At 45.1% G+C, this 6,729-nt stretch overlaps 1 long non-coding RNA gene across 1 annotated transcript; it reads right to left on the reverse strand.

Moving 5' to 3' along the window:
* Window positions 1-2,524: 2,524 nt before the first annotated feature.
* On the reverse strand, window positions 2,525-6,729 carry LOC110507269. Its single transcript, XR_002471097.2, has 3 exons — window positions 6,562-6,729; window positions 5,696-5,838; window positions 2,525-2,636 (listed from the first exon to the last, which is right to left on the reverse strand). It is a non-coding gene; the product is annotated as an uncharacterized LOC110507269 (long non-coding RNA).

The following is a 6,729-nucleotide window of genomic DNA, read 5'->3' on the forward strand; positions in this document are numbered from 1 at the left end:
CTGTACTTTGACAGACAAACTGGTGTGCTGCTCAAGCTTCCTCATTCTGTTCTGTCACGTAAACAGGAACCCCTCAAACACATAGGTCTTACTCCTGCAAAACACACACACACAAATAATTTCTACCTTCTTAACAGCACTGTCAACAAGGCAGGTCCTACTGGCCCTGTTTCTACCTTCTTAACAACACTATCAACAAGGCAGGTCTTACAGGCCCTAGTTTCTGCCTTCTTAATAGCACTGTCAACAAGGCAGGTCCTACTGGCCCTGTTTCTACCTTCTTAACAGCGCTATCAACAAAGCAGATCCTACAGGCCCTAGTTTTGTTGCATCTGGACTACTGTTCAGTCGTGTGGTCAGGTGCCACAAAAAAGGACTCCGAAAATTGCAATTGGTTCAGAACAGGGCAGCACGGCTGGCCCTTGGATGTACACAGAGAGCTAATATTAATAATATGCATGTCAATCTCTCCTGGCTCAAAGTGGAGGAGAAATTGACTTCATCACTGCTTGTATTTATGAGAGGTATTGACATGTTGAAAGCACCGAGCTGCCTGTTTGAACTACTGGCGCACAGCTCAGACACCCACGCATATCCCACAAGACATGCCACAAGAGGTCTAGAATGATAAAAATGCCACAATGCCACAATCCCCAAGTCCAGAACAGACTATGGAAGGCACACAGTACTAAATAGAGCCATAGCTGCATGGAGCTCTATTCCACATCAAGTAATTCATGAAAGCAGTACAATTAGATAAAAAAAAAACAGATTAAAAACCACCTTATGGAACAGCTGGGACTGTAAAGCAACACAAACATAGGCAAAGACACATGCATATATACACACACACACACACACACACACACACACACACACACGTATTTTGTACTGTATATATGTGGTAGTGGTGGAGTAGGGGTCTGAGGGCACACGGTCTGTGAGTGGCTAGCCAGGTCTTCATCTGTGTCTGGTGTTAGCTATAGTGGCTAGCCAGGTCTTCATCTGTGTCTGGTGTTAGCTATAGTGGCTAGCCAGGTCTTCATCTGTGTCTGGTGTTAGCTATAGTGGCTAGCCAGGTCTTCATCTGTGTCTGGTGTTCGCTATAGTGGCTAGCCAGGTCTTCATCTGTGTCTGGTGTTAGCTATAGTGGCTAGCCAGGTCTTCATCTGTGTCTGGTGTTCGCTATAGTGGCTAGCCAGGTCGTCATCTGTGTCTGGTGTTCGCTATAGTGGCTAGCCAGGTCGTCATCTGTGTCTGATGTTAGCTATAGTGGCTAGCCAGGTCGTCATCTGTGTCTGGTGTTAGCTATAGTGGCTAGCCAGGTCTTCATCTGTGTCTGGTGTTAGCTATAGTGGCTAGCCAGGTCTTCATCTGTGTCTGGTGTTAGCTATAGTGGCTAGCCAGGTCTTCATCTGTGTCTGGTGTTAGCTATAGTGGCTAGCCAGGTCTTCATCTGTGTCTGGTGTTCGCTATAGTGGCTAGCCAGGTCGTCATCTGTGTCTGATGTTAGCTATAGTGGCTAGCCAGGTCTTCATCTGTGTCTGGTGTTCGCTATAGTGGCTAGCCAGGTCTTCATCTGTGTCTGGTGTTAGCTATAGTGGCTAGCCAGTTCTTCATCTGTGTCTGGTGTTAGCTATAGTGGCTAGCCAGGTCTTCATCTGTGTCTGGTGTTCGCTATAGTGGCTAGCCAGGTCTTCATCTGTGTCTGGTGTTAGCTATAGTGGCTAGCCAGGTCTTCATCTGTGTCTGGTGTTCGCTATAGTGGCTAGCCAGGTCTTCATCTGTGTCTGGTGTTAGCTATAGTGGCTAGCCAGTTCTTCATCTGTGTCTGGTGTTAGCTATAGTGGCTAGCCAGGTCTTCATCTATGTCTGGTGTTAGCTATAGTGGCTAGCCAGTTCTTCATCTATGTCTGGTGTTAGCTATAGTGGCTAGCCAGGTCTTCATCTGTGTCTGGTGTTAGCTATAGTGGCTAGCCAGGTCTTCATCTGTGTCTGGTGTTAGCTATAGTGGCTAGCCGGGTCTTCATCTGTGTCTGGTGTTAGCTATAGTGGCTAGCCGGGTCTTCATCTGTGTCTGGTGTTAGCTATAGTGGCTAGCCGGGTCTCCATGGCCTCAGTCACAAAACTGTCTATGTCCTGGGTATAGCCAGGAGGGGGGAGAACAGGGGGAGAAATGGGGAGGGAGAGGGACAGGAAAGTAAAGAACAATGAAAATAAAAGAGAAAGAGAAAGGATATGTGACACTTGTTCCGTGATGTGAACTAAACTGTCGTAAAGCCACTGCACACAAGATACGTCAACAATCATTCACTGGTGTCAGTGGAGGCTGCTGAGGGGAGGACGGCTCATAATAATATCTGGAATGGAGTCAATTGAATAGTATCAAACACATGGTTTCCATTGACTCCATTCCAGCCATTACTATAAGCCGTCCTCCCCTCAGCAGCTTCCACTGACTGGTGTCACTGGGAGATTTGATTTAAATGCATATATTTAATGTGAGGATCAAGGGTTTACTTTGTTTGGAGATCATGAGGGATATCTGCAGGGCGTCAAACAGTCTCTGAATGAGGTCATCAATCATTGCCTTCACTGGCTCACAGTTCACTGAGATAAAGTCTACCATTTCCAAACTGAAAGAGAGAAAACGGTTTAATCACCATATAGCTTATTCACTTGCAACAGTCTGATCAATGGAAGCTATGTGGCATATGGGAGGCTGTTGACGGGTTGAGTTCTAAACTTGAATATATGAAGTATCCTTAACCATGTCGCTGAGGGAGAGAGAGGAATGTAGAACGTTTACATTCTGTCAGGATATGTTATTGTTAGCCATCAGGTATCATATGGAAGGAGAAGAGCCACAGTCTGGTACAAGTCAACATGACAGCCATGAGCTGGGGAGGAGTCAGGATTATAGGTTATATGAAGTGAGGAAGAACATATATCACTAATCTTCTGGTTAGCAAAAGAGGTGTATTAGCTGTACAGATGTGTTAGGAGGGGCTCGGCATAGGAGAAAGGGTTAAATACCACCGATTGTGTGAAAATGTTTTGTGTTTTAAGCAGCTGTTTGACCCAGTGGGTGAATAAAGTTGGTTTGAGCTTTACCAAGCGTCCATGAGTTCTACAAAAGGTTCTACAGCTGCACCATCGAGAGCATCCTGACTGGTTGCATCACTGCCTGGTACGGCAACCGCTCGGCCTCCGACCGCAAAGCATTACAGAGGGTACTGCGTACGGACCAGTACATTCCTGGGGCCAAACTTCCTGCCATCCAGGACCTCAATACCATGCCCTAAAAATTGTCAGACTCCAGCCAGCTGGTCTTTCTTCTACCACACGGCAAGCGGTACCAGAGCGCCAAGTCTCCATCCAAAGGCTTCTAAACAGCTTCTACCTCCAAGCCATAAGACTCCTGAACAGCTAATCAAATGGCTACCCAGACGACTTGCATTGCCCCCACCACTTTTATACTGCTGCTACTCTCTGTTGTAATCTATGCATAGTCACTTTAATAACTCTACCTACATGTACATATTACCTTGACTAACCGGTACCCTGCACATTGACTCTGTACCGGTACCCCTGTATATAGCCTCCACATTGACTCTGTACCGTAACACCCTGTATAAAGCCTCCACATCAACTCTGTACCAGTACCCCCTGAATATAGCCTCCACATTGACTCTGTACCGGTACACCCTGTGTATAGCCTCCACATTGACTCTGTACCGGTACACCCTGTGTATAGCCTCCACATTGACTCTGTACCGGTTCCCCCTGTATATAGCCTCCACATTGACTCTGTACCGTAACACTCTGTATATATCCTCCACATTGACTCTGTACTGTAACACCCTGTATATAGCCTCCACATTGACTCTGTACCGTAACACCCTGTCTATAGCCTCCACATTGACTCTGTACCGGTAACACCCTGTATATAGCCTCCACATTGACTCTGTACCGTAACACCCTGTATATAGCCGCCACATTGACTTTGTACCGTAACAACCTGTATATAGCCTCCACATTGACTCTGTATCGTAACACCCTGTATATAGCCTCCACACTGACTCTGTACCGTAACACCCTGTATATAGCCTCCACATTGACTCTGTACCGTAACACCCTGTATATAGCCTCCACATTCCACATTGACTCTGTACCGTAACACCCTGTATATAGCCTCCACACTGACTCTGTACCGTAACACCCTGTATATAGCCTCCACATTGACTCTGTACTGTAACACCCTGTATATAGCCTCCACATTGACTCTGTACCGTAACACCCTGTACATAGCCTCCACATTAACTCTGTACCGTAACACCCTGTATATAGCCTCCACATTAACTCTGTCCCGTAACACCCTGTATATAGCCTCCACATTGACTCTGTACCGCAACACCCTGTATATAGCCTCCACATTAACTCTGTACTGTAACACCCTGTATATAGCCTCCACATTGACTCTGTACCGTAACACCCTGTACATAGCCTCCACATTAACTCTGTACCGTAACACCCTGTATATAGCCTCCACATTAACTCTGTACCGTAACACCCTGTATATAGCCTCCACATTGACTCTGTACCATAACACCCTGTATATAGCCTCCACATTGACTCTGTACCGTAACACCCTGTATATAGCCTCCACATTGACTCTGTACCGTAACACCCTGTATATAGCCTCCACATTAACTCTGTACCGGTACACCCTGTATATAGCCTCCACATTGACTCTGTACCGTAACACCCTGTATATAGCCTCCACATTGACTCTGTACCGTAACACCCTGCATATAGCCCCACTCCTGTTATTTTACTGCTGTATTTTTTTCCCAACATTGACTCTTGTTGGTTAAGGGCTTGTACGTAAGCATTTCACCTTAAGGTCGACACATGTTGTATTCGGCTCATGTGACTAATAACAGTTGATTTGATTTAATTAAGTCATATGGTAAAGCTTCATCAGTAACCACAGGATACAACAGACAGTGTACACAGGCCATTAACGCATATGGTATATCGTCATCAGTAACCACAGGATAGAACAGACAGTGTACACACGTCATTAACTCATATGGTAAATCGTCATCAGTAACCACAGGATAGAATATCAAGAACATTCTCACATGAGAAAAAAGGAAGTGGGGTGTAGTGACTTAGCCAAAAGGATCCATAAAGAGGGAGTTCAGAAAGAGGGAGTCATTTACTTGTGACAATGGTGTTAATGACACAGAATGACTGACAGCTGGTGTATCTTGTCCACTCTCTGAGCCAGGCTGTGCAGGGCCTGGGGGTTCTGCTTTTCTCCATTCCATGGTTAAGGGGTGTATCTCTTCCACACAGGTACACTCAGGTACTCACAGGCAGATACCCACTGCTCACAGATGACCACGCCCACTCTCAGGCTCTCACTCACAGACAGGAACGGGGTCCATAAAAAGTTTAAAACCCATCAGCTTCTTGCGCACCGTACCTGCCCAGCGCACAGTACATGCCCAGCGCACCGTACCTGCCCAGAGCACCGCCTGACACGCATAAATACGTAGTCAGAAACACATAGGAGGCCATCTGAAAGAATGCAATAACACCACCATAATAAACTAACTGGACATAGTGTGTGTGTGTTTGTGAGAGTGTGTGTGTGTGTGTGTGTGTGTGTGTGTGTGTGGTATACCAATGACATCCATGAGTCTGAGCATGTGTGTCTCAGGAAAGGGATCATGGTCATTCTGCCTCCATACGTCATCCCAGCTGTCTCTGCTCACCCCCACCAGCTCCACAGCGTTAGCCAGACACACCAGCCAGACCACTGTAGTCCTGATACACACAGGCGGATGATACAGTCAATACACACACACACACCCTTTCCTGATGACAATGACATGATTGATTGGGATGAGTCTGGGGTCCGGTGAGTGAACAGATGGCTGATGAGGTCAATCTGGGCTGGAACATTCTTTACTTTACTGCCTTTATTGTCCCCTTGGGGGAAATTTGTTGCAATATCACACACATTTTAAAATGGCGTTTAAGGACAAGAACACACTATGAATGGATAATAAAAGGACGATACCCAAGAAGACTCAAGGCTGTAGTCACTGTCAAAGTTGCTTCAACAAAATACTACTAATTTTCTAAAAACCTGCTTTTGCTTTGTCATTATGGGGTATTGTGTGCAGATTGATTAGTGAAAAAAAACAATTTAACGTAACAAAATGTGTAAAAAGTCAAGGGGTCTGAAGACTTCCCGAAGACACTTTACATGTAAACAGGGGTAAAAGTTACTAGTAGCAGGATAAATTCCAATGGTAATAATAATCCTAATATAAAAATCTAAATAGGTAATAGAATGGGTAGAAGTTACTAGTAGCAGGATAAATACTCATGGTAATAATAATCATAATATTTCCTATCTACAGATTGTGACACCAGATAATGTGATTTAACCAAAGATTTTTGGTTAAATCAACCAACCTTATCCATTCCTGGGAGTTCCAGGTTAGGTACTGTTTGTTGTACCACAGAGTATTTTCGACCAACCTTAACTTGGTGATAATGTGTTTGTTCTCGATTTGGGTCCTGTTGCAGGTGGTGCGTTTGCGTTATTTAAAATAAATAAATGTTTTGATCTGTGAAGTAATCCAACAATATGTATGCTCCCATCATGTCTATTTCAAATCTTCTCTCATTGATTGAGACAGGTGTCTC

The sequence above is a fragment of the Oncorhynchus mykiss genome, chromosome 27 (genome assembly GCF_013265735.2).
Source record: "Oncorhynchus mykiss isolate Arlee chromosome 27, USDA_OmykA_1.1, whole genome shotgun sequence".
Classification (NCBI taxonomy): Eukaryota; Metazoa; Chordata; class Actinopteri; order Salmoniformes; family Salmonidae; genus Oncorhynchus; species Oncorhynchus mykiss.